This window comes from Numida meleagris, chromosome 1, assembly GCF_002078875.1.
Source record: "Numida meleagris isolate 19003 breed g44 Domestic line chromosome 1, NumMel1.0, whole genome shotgun sequence".
NCBI classification, from domain to species: domain Eukaryota; kingdom Metazoa; phylum Chordata; class Aves; order Galliformes; family Numididae; genus Numida; species Numida meleagris.
This window is the reverse complement of record NC_034409.1, coordinates 125,548,451-125,559,279: the sequence shown is the minus strand read 5'-3', so window position 1 is coordinate 125,559,279 and position 10,829 is coordinate 125,548,451. Positions and strand designations below refer to the sequence as shown.

The window sequence follows — 10,829 nt, the reverse complement described above, 5'->3', positions numbered from 1 at the left end:
TTCACCAGGCTTCTCAAGTAAGCAGGCAAAAGTCAAAAGATAATTTTCAGCATATGCCAATCAAGAAATTGCTCATGTTTAAGCAGAATGACTGGCTACATAATAACTTTCAAAAGTAATAGTTTTGCCTAATAAGGATAATACTTTTTATAACATTTGCTGTTTCAAAATAGTCTCCCCCTTTTTGTATATTTCCATAATAAAAGACATAAACAACATATGTAATGAAATGGAATAATAAAATATATTTTTCCTACCGTATACAGTAATACAATTTGCATATAATTTAAGCAACAGATATCCCTCTCTGCTCTGCCCTTCCCTCACTACTCTGCCTTCGTAAAGCCGCATCTGGAGTACTGCATCCGGGTCTGGAGCCCCCAGTACAGGAAAGATGTGGAGCTGTTGGAGAGAGTCCAGAGGAGGGCCATGGAGATGACAAGACGGCTGGAGCACCTCCACTACAAAGACAGGCTGAGGGAGCTGTGCTTGTTCAGCTTGGAGAAGAGAAGGCTGCAGGGAGACCTCACTGCAGTCTTCCAGTATTTAAAAAGGGATTATAAAAAGGAGGGGAATCAACTTTTTACAAGGGTAGACAGTGATAGGACAAGGGGGAATGGTTTTAAGCTCAAGGAAGGAAGTTTTAGATAGGATGTCAGGGGGAAGTTCTTTACAGAGAGAGTGATGAGGTGCTGGAACAGGCTGCCAAGAGGGGCTGTGGATGCTCCTTCCCCAGAGGTGCTCAAGACCAGGTTGGATGGGGCTCTAGCCAGCCTGGTCTTGTACCAGATCTGGAGGTTGGTGACCCTGCCTGTGGCAGGGAGGCTGGGAGTCAATGATCCTTGGGGTCCCTTCCAACCCAAGCCATTCTATGATTCTATGATTCTATGATTCAATGTAAAAAAAATACTATTCTTGTTATTATATTTTAAATATTTTTGTTATTAAAATTTGTATTTATATTTCAGTACTGATGAAGAGTTCTAGTCATAGGTCTGAATTGTTGAGAAGCAGGTTGCTCGGCAGCACGTAGCTACTGATTTACTAATGATTTATAATGTAATGATGTAATCCCTAGATACGTGGAATGTGGTGTTTCCAGTGTGTTCTAGTATATTCCAGCATATCCATAGTATTCTGTATCCATAGTGTTGTAGTTAACAACATATCCCATATATGGAGATAACTCAGGCAACGATTTGTTAGCGTGCGCGTTGCATAGAGCTTGTATCCCTGGACCCTGTATCCCTGGAAGCATATATGCTATATAAGATGGTGTGTTGCTACAATAAAATTGGATGCATCTCATATTGACTTGATCGTGCGTTCCCCACGCGAGTACCGGTAGGGCAACCCTTTGGGGATACCGGGGCGTTCCCCAACACTGAATCTAGAGATATAACCAGAATTTTTGGTAACTACTCCAGGACTCTGTAAATGTAAAACTAAAATAGAAATAGAGGAAAAGCAGCTTGATATATAATATTTTCTGTAGTTGCAATGCGTTTTCTAATATTTTATAATTATGATAAGGGATTAAAGATGTTGGATGAAAAATCTGCTGAATATGTGAATGGACATGGGATTCTGAGCTGATGGGAAAATTAATCTCTGTGATACATGAAAGACGGTAGACTGGGAACAGGCTGTGAAACTGAGAACAGGTAAGTAGTGGTTGACCTGAGAGACAAAGAGACATGAAATAAAATGGTAAGCCAAGAAGATCTGCAAAGCAATACTATGAATGGAAATGAGGGAGAAAATGATGTATTTTTCAAAATGGGGAAAACAAAGTTGCATTTATAAGGATGAGGAGAGGTTCCAATTCTAGTTAACTTTCTGGGGATCTAATCCTTTAAATAAGCCTTAGACGTTCTGCTTTGAATGGAGTTTTAAATTTCAGAAAGTATCCATGCCATATAATATCAAGCATTCTTTTGAATCTTTCATGAATTCTTTTGGGAAGAATTTAAATCTGTAAATAGGTGTTCACATGTTCCTTACAGAGTTTGGATCTGCTGCCATAGGTTATTCAGAACTTTTAGAGTAAAGCTAATTTTTGCCCCAAGATTTGTAGCAGTTTTCAGGAAATGAGCTCCTCTCTGTTCCTTTTTCAGAGAGCTGAAGTTTCTGACTTGAAAAAGATGGCTGACAATAACTGGATTGATTGGATTCCATCCGTATGTTTACTGAGGCGTGTTAAAAACATGACACATAAGAATTAAAAAATAAAAGTCAGTTGAAAGAACAAGGAAGCATTTTTTGGGAGATTATACAAATATTTTCTTGCTACTGGAACTCAGATCAATGAATTCACTAACTGAAAAAATGCTCCTCTTGAATTCTCAGAAATGGGTAGTGCTAATTTAGAGTCATGAGCCTATCAAAGAGGGCGTGGTATGATTTGCTTTAACATAGATCTTTAAGAAAGCTGATAGCTGTAAAGTTAAACTTAGTACATCTGAGATTTTGGGGAAAATTCAATTACTTTTCCCACAGCTTCTTTGTTTTATTGTGTTAGTGCAACTTACAAAAGAACAAAAAGTTCTAAATTGCATTTCTTTTGTACTTTGGCAAGAGAATGGTGCTCCTGTGCAAATGCACTGGTCTTTCTGCTAACGTACATGGTTCTGGCACTGGGAATTAGCTAGACACATCAATCACATTAATTGCTGAGCTGCTAATGGCTTCATAATGCAGTGTTCTATTAATGCTGATAAATTGTCATGTGCTCATTAACAGTAATTTTTCACCAGAGAGTAGAACCTAATACGGTATCAGGAGGCTGTAAAAAGTTCTGATATTCCTTAATATATTATTATTGGGAAAAAAATCAAATTGTGGCAAACTACATTAAAACTGTTCATAGTTTGAGTTTATTTTTGCATTTTCCTAAGACTATATAATTTAAATCTAGTATTTGCTGAATAGAACAACAGAATCTTTAGCACTAAAGAACAGCAACTGAACTGAATAAAATAAAATAAATAAAATAAAATAAAATAAAATTAGCATTGTGAAAAGAAATCTTCAAGTGGAGATGTTTGACTGAAAAGTCATCCATTTTATGTCCAGTAAAGCAATTTCCTTTAAAAAAAACCACCTGTCCTATATCAGCTAAGATTACAAAAAATGAAATCATAAAATTTAAGTTTTTTGTTAAATATTATAGCAGTGGTGTTTGCTCATGATATGACATTTAGTGATAATTTAGCAGCCATTATTGCTATAGTTAACTTCCCATGCAGTAGTCTTCAATTCCCATAGCTTTTCATTATTTCATATAGTATCAGTAAGGCTGTATTCAATCAGAAATCTTGCTATATTTGAAAGAAAATAGCAATATTTTTGAATGGCAACTTAATCAGGTAAAGGAAAATTATATTTTATCTGAACATATGTGTTAAATATGAAATTCCATGCAACATCTAAAAGAAAAATAATCTCGATCTCTTTGTGAATTTCCAATTGCTATGAAACAGACAGCTTTGTTAACCCTGGAGGCTGCCATTTGCTACTATAAAGAAGAAATACAGTTTCATGGGCTTATTGCCAAACAGGAAGCTATGATTTGTTTAATGATCAAAAGAGTGTTTAATGCTACACAAACACATTAATTTTAAAAGATGAGGTACTACTCCAGACTTGAAGAACTGATGGTTTATATCACCTAAGAGAAAAAAAAAAATCAACAAAACAATCCTTGAGGATATCCAGAACTAGAAGAAGATGAAAAGGTATAAATAATACTGCAAAATTATGTTTAAATATAATCAGATGATGTTTACTTGTGCATGAGATCTTAATGGTTCTGTTGAATATGTGGATGAATGAAAATAGGCATGGAAGTCAACCCTTAGGTTGTGGTTATCCTCAGAAGACATACAACAGGACTCTCAGTTCAAATATTTCTCAGTTTATATGTTCCTTAAACATAAACAGACATGGAATTCAATATATTTTTAAAGTATTCAAGATAAACAACCACTAATGTTAACATTTCTAATCTGGAAACACGCACAAAGAATATTTATCTTCTCTTCCTCCCTTTTCATCATCCTATTTGCAGCGTGGCTACCTTTAAAGTTATTATTTCTTCTTATATGTATTCTTGTAAATGAGTATTTTTTTTTTCTGTGTTAATAGATTGGAAGTAGCTTAAAGGTATGAATAAAATGGCTCACGGTAATTAGATTACTTCATTTTGTAGAGGAAAACATATCCTGCATACAAATACGTTCAATCCTTTTTGTAGAGATCCCAGTTTTATGAAACTAAAAATGTTCTGAAATAGCCATGAGCTCTAGAAGAACTGACTACACATTCACTATAAGCAAAACTATCATTCAGTGTACTGTTAGATTTTCCACTATGGCTGTAGAAAATCTCTGGTTGTTTTTACAACCTATCATGTACCACAAACTAGCTATTTCATTTATCCTTGGCAGACATGGTTAAACTGTTTCGCAGGGTGGAAAAAAATGGAGAGAGAATGCATATGTAGTCAGGTGGTGTAGTCCATGAGTATTAGTTTACTATTAAGACTCTACAGATTTAAATTTCAAAGATTCAGTTGCTCTTAAAGAAGAAAGCCTCCCACTGTTCAGTTAGCTAGGAATTTATCTACTTGGTTTGATTGTACAATGGGAAGTCTAGCTGTCAGCAGTTTATGGGCTGGTTTGGCCCGGTTCCATGACTAATGGGGTGGGCGGACCCACATGCCCACTCCCCAGGAAAGAGGACAAGGGAAAAGGGGAAAGGGTAGGGAGATGGGCCTAAAAACAAAATAGCAGCAACGATCTGAGAAGGAAAGCTAATTTACTAAAAAACATATCAGAATGCAAGATAACACAATATAATACAATATAATACAATATAATACAATATAATTGGAATTGAAGCTCATAAAGCAAATAAAATGAGAGTGTCCAAAAACCAAAGGCCTTAATCTAATGCTGAACATGAGACGCTGCCGAGACGAGCAGAAGGGAAAAGAGAGAGTGTCTCGTGATCTGCAAACAGTTCTATCTTTCTCTCTGAACAGAAAATGGAAACAGAACAATGCAAAGTCCTCAGGGAGATGTAGCTCTTCTTCTCTTCTATCGATGATCCACAGAACTGGAGCATTAACTCTTTAATTCCCCATGCACTGCATGATGTTATGATGTGGAATACTGATAACAAAAATCATAAAACCATGACATTAGCTGCTAGACCTTCAAGGATCCTTCACGAAGAGATGATTTCAGCTGCCATTAGCTAAACAGTTCTTTCTCTCAGTAGTGGAAAACCTGATCTTTTTTTTCATAGAACTGCTCATTCCTGGCATCCTAAATCATTTTTTTTAAGGAGAGGGTATACATACATTTCAATGATTAACTGGCAGTGCTTAGCTTTTCAACACACTAAATGCAGGACAAGAGGGCCTGTAAGTTGTTCCATACTAGCTATATTTTCACAGAAATGTCCTGCAGAACATGAAAAATCTTAAATTTCAAAGGTCATATCTATGTTGATAGTGTCTTTGCCTTTTTTTTGGAATTAATAGCATTTTTTTTTTACAAAATCAGCCAGTCACAAGTGAAAGCCAACCCACTGCTAAATAACGGGCATTTCTATTACAAGCTGTTCTATATGTTTTCAGGTATTCAGAAGTTAAATTTCTCATATTGGTTGTATTTCAGTTAATGATTTGGAGAAAAATAATTGCATGCCTACTTTTTTAATCAGTTCCTTATTGTTCCAAACTGTTGTTTTCTGTGGAAATATAGGAATGACATGTACCAGATACATTTGTATTTTATTACCACTTCAGGAGAACACAAGTGTTTGTCTAGAGTGTACACTTCATACTATATTTGAAAGATTTCATTGGTCACAAAAGCCAAGAAATATTCCTTTGAGAGGCTACAGTGGAAAAAATCTAATATAAAACATTTACTACTGTCATCCTTGTACTCACAGATCCAGAATTTCAGCTGGTATCATCTGGCATAGCTCCACTGATGCCAGAGAAGCTCTGCCAACTCTGTGCATTCCACTGTTCTCATTCATTTCAACAACTCTGCATGCTGAGTAAGAATCAGACAGAATATTTTGCTTTTATGTGTAGAGATAATCTAAAACTGACTTAAAATACTACTGACTCACTGGTGTGAGTTAATAGACCAAAAGTATCGCCAAAACTTAAGTTTAAATTGATAATAGATGAAGCAGAACATGGAAGTAATTATATCTTTCAGTTACAGTGAATGAGATCAGAATTTTGTTAAGACTGGTAAATGCTGTATACCTGATGTGTAAAATAAGATTCAACAACAATGAAAATGTAAATCATAATCTCTCTCTAAAAAAAAGTATATCAATTTAGCTATAAGTAAATAAATATATAAATAATTAAATCAATGTTAAAATCTGTTGATAGATAAAATGATAGAAAGAAAATTAGAAATTAAAATTAATGATTAATCTGCTAAACGATATAGCTGAATTTTATCTGTTTATGGCTGAACTATATTTATACTTGCTGAAAAACTTCTTTGCAGAGGAGGAATACAGTTCCTGGTAATGTTTGCTGAAAATGCATTGAAACCATTCCAGGTTTGCTGAAGTTAATGAATGAGTCCCCAGATAGGTTAATGATTTACAAATCTTTGACAAAAAAAAATGTCCTAAATTACAGACTTGTCAAGTATGTTTTATGGCGGAGCTTGTGGTAGTATAACAGATTGTCTTGTTTATTCCTATATTTATGCATTATTCATTATGTTTGTTTCTATTAAGATGTATTTATCACTATCTATCACTCTGTATGTAAGACTCTAGTGCCTGTATCAAAGCTCCTACTCTGAAAATTATCAGACAACAGGTGATTTGTGTGCCTTATAATATGAACCTATCAAACAAGCATGTAGACAATGGTCTCTTTGTTGGAAATGGAGGTAAGGTTTTGCTTGTACAAACTACGAGCTGTGTAAATTTTTAATGCAACACAAAAGATGGAGTGTATTGTCTAGTATTAATAATATAATAAAAAATCCTTTCAGTCTTCCACAAATTGGCTGCACGTAGTAACATGGAACTAGCTTCATGTCTGTGTGGACAAGCATTTCTAATTCTAGCTTCTTGGGAGATCTCTTCTCTGTAGTTAGCAGACTTTTCCTGAATGTTACATTTGACTTTTTTTTTATTTATAGGCAATTGTCCTGTTCTGAGTTACATCAGCATGGACTACCAGTATGAGTACAAAGGCAGAAGGCATTTTACTAGAGGGCACAAGGGCATGAGGTATGTGTTCCCAGAGACACGGGCATTTCAGAACACTTGAATTAGACAGTGTGCTGGTCAGTCTTGTAGAATGATTCAAAAAATTGCTTCCAGCAGGTCCAGATTTCTCACAATTGCTGACAGCTCAGTGTAAGGTGCCTCACACCATTTTCAGGCTTCAACATAGAAGCTGCTGCTCTCTCTTGTGTATGAAAACCCCATAACCAAAACCCCCATTGCTTTTGCCATTTGGAGAATCATCGTCTATTCCATACTGGGGAATGGCTTAATACTGTTCGGACAAGACATTCATGCTCACAAGTCTTGGATATCTTATGTGTTTAAGTGTTCCTCTACACACAAAAAGTTAGAGAAGATTATTTTTATGATGTGATCATTTACTGGACATTTTGGCTCACACTGGAGACGAGATAAATTAATTCAGATATGTTTGACCCACAGGCTGCATGCAGTCTGGCCCAACCCATCCTGTGGCCACCCCCTGCCCAGCACCATCATAGCAGAGGCTCTGCCCCTACCAAATGGCCCAGCCCAGCCCCGGATGTGCAACAGTCACACACTGATGTGTGATCGGCACTGTCTCAGCTGAAATCAGGACACGGAGAGGGCACAGTGCAGTGCTAAGTTGAGTAATGGAAAATAATGGTATGCATTTTGATATATTGGCTAAGCACTGCTCTGTGAACAGCAAAAAATAGGCAGCTTTCCATTTTGATAAAGAAATTTGAGAACAGCTTTCAAGATTGCCAAAAAAAAACAATCATTATTTTGTGTATATTTGTGACTCCATTTTCAGTTGATATAAATATATTACCTGCGAATTTTCAAATGGAATGTATAGAGTTGCAATCAGGCATTCAACTCAAAAATATGATCATGTCTCTTTACTAGACTTTTATGAGATCCATCTTATCAGAGAAAAATATCTCTCACTTCACAATCATGCCTCATTAATGTCATCACTTTTTGGCAGTATGTACATTTATGACCAACTGTTTTCAAGGATGAAGCACAGGAACAGTAAAATTTCCTCAAATTCTCTAATGAACACATTGAGAACTCATTGAGAATTGCAATCACTTCCATCAAATCAGACACTGATGCATTCATATTAAAAAAATTCAAATATCCCACTAATTTTATGGCTTTTTTTGCTCTGCTTTTTTATGTTTTAATAAAGATATATAAAAAATAAAATAAGTTTTATTGCTTATCTGTATTAATTATACTATATATTTTATATGTGTCCCAAAACAATTCCTCTTCACTTAGTGTAACCCAAGTAAGCCAAAAAGTTAGAGACCTATGAATTAATTCTCCTGTGAGACAGATCACTCCATATCTTTCCCAAGACATATAGCTTCTTTAACTCTTAATTAATGATGCATATTTTTTGTGTGTCTGTTTTCTTTTCTTTATAGACTTGTTGAGCTTTTCTCTTGCTCTTCGTAGTAGTCTTCAAAGAGAAGCTGAGCTTGGAACAGCTTCCACAATATGTGATTTTCCTTCTTCGTGGTGAACTTTCAGTTCTATTTGGTTATCACCTTTTTGCCATTTCCAGTGGCACATTTTCCATTTTTGAGGATAGTGCTATTTTTTGAAGTCAAAAGCTCACAAAAAGAGTTCAAATGTTCTGTCATGAGGCTGAGAACAGGATGGAAGTTGAAGAAAATAACAAAAGTAAGTTGTTACAGAAACTATTTCCTTACTTGTACCGAGACCCTTTCTAGCAGACTGATCTAGGACTAGTAACTCTGTCCATGTCTGAGAGGTTGGAATGAGATGATTTTTAAGATCCCTTGCAAACTAAGCCATTCCATGATTCTATGACTGTTGTAATACTAATTGAGGCATATTGGCTTCAGCTGCCTGGAGCTGATTCCTGCTCAGATCTAACACATATGCTATGTTTTTTCTGTAGCCACTGAAGAACAAGCAATAAACAATAACCAGATATATAAGGATGTCTAAAGCTTTGTTCTTGCAGGCATCTCAATAGACAAGAGAGCAGGCAGGAGATGCAAGTCGCGTGTCTGCACATGTCACATGAAGGTCCTCACACCTACAGAGGTGATGAGCAGTATGCGTAAAAATCTGTTTCTTCAGTGGTTTTATTTTCTTCTCAGGGAACAGTTGAGATACAGAGAAAACAGATGAGAGCTCCTTCAGGTCTGTCAGTCTGAAAGCTTTTCAGGCTGTGAAGCTGCTCCTGAACCTTGCAAAGGAGAGCTACTCTTTTCCTCTCTTGTGAGCTCAGTCTCATTCACCCAAAACATCTGGAGGAGACTTCTGGATGTCCTTGTCTCAGCTATTAGCTTGTTCTCTCAAGCAGAACTTCACTTAAAAACTTTATTTTTGTGTGCATGACTTCATATGTGAAGTCTACAGGGTCTGAAAATGAGAGTACTTCCCTGTGTTATCCTCAGGATCCATCTGACCTAGAGCAAAAAGACCATAAATAGTTACTATTTTAGATTCCAATCCATTATTATGTAGGTTGCTCTGACAGTAATGTCTCTTATCTATTTCCATTGAAACAGATACAAAGAGCACAATAACACTGATAGAGAAAATTCTCAGATACAAAACACTATTTTTCAGCATAGTCATCCTCATTAGCTATGCATTTTCACCAAACATAAACTAGAGCCTGCATTCTGTACTTGTACAAATCTACACCAGTGGAGGTGACCCACTGTTGCCACTGCTGAAACATACCACCCACCACCTCACTGTGCTCGCATTCATTGTTTGGTCTCCAGAAATATTCAGAAAGTGACAATGGATGTCAGTGGGTGCCATTTTTTCCACATGGAGGAAATCAATGACACTCCTTTGCTTCATCCACACTTCCATGTCATATGTCAATTTGTCAGACTGACCCTCTACTGCCAACTGTCACAACACAATAAAATGTAACGGGATATTCGTGAGAAGGATCAACCTCTACTGCATACAGTTAAAAAAAAAAACAATCAACCAGTTAACTTCTCTAATCCAGCTCAGCTGATGAACAGGAAATTCTGTTTGTCTTCCTTCTCCTTCCATGCCTCTCTTCCTTAAGTTATTTAACATATACAGAGAAAACCACGTACACAGAGGATTTCTTAGCTTAGAGACAGAACTGAAAAATACATTTTCATGATTTATTCTTTAATGAAGAATAAAACCATTAGTATTTTTAATTTTAGTATTTTTTTATTTTAGTGCCTTAGAAAGCTTCTTTCTTTGTTCTACTATCCTTGAAACTGAGAATTTTACTATGTGAAGGAAAATAAAATGCACCGAGATTAATTCTGAGTTATCGTGTCTTGGTATTTCATATTGCTGTACATTGTTTACTCAAAGACTACTATCTGCTACAGTATAAAATATCGTTCAATTCCTGAAATGACTTCATCTTTTGAAATGAAGCCTGAAATGATAATTAATAATCAACATAAGTGTACCTGCATGTAGGAAGCACAATGCTTGAAAGTGTTATATAACAGCTTAGTGTTTGATCATTTTTGGTGTATATTACACAGAATGTTAAAATAGTG

The 10,829-nt window shown here is 35.8% G+C and overlaps 1 long non-coding RNA gene across 7 annotated transcripts; it reads left to right on the top strand.

The window, feature by feature from the left end:
- LOC110405646 lies at positions 1,064-10,587 on the top strand. Of its 7 annotated transcripts, XR_002443030.1 has the most exons (4): positions 1,064-1,664; positions 5,965-6,075; positions 7,197-7,287; positions 8,709-10,587. It is a non-coding gene; the product is annotated as an uncharacterized LOC110405646 (long non-coding RNA). The 7 variants fall into 7 exon arrangements; XR_002443028.1 differs by having other exon boundaries at positions 1,064-1,344; positions 1,534-7,287; XR_002443033.1 differs by having other exon boundaries at positions 1,064-1,414; positions 1,534-7,287.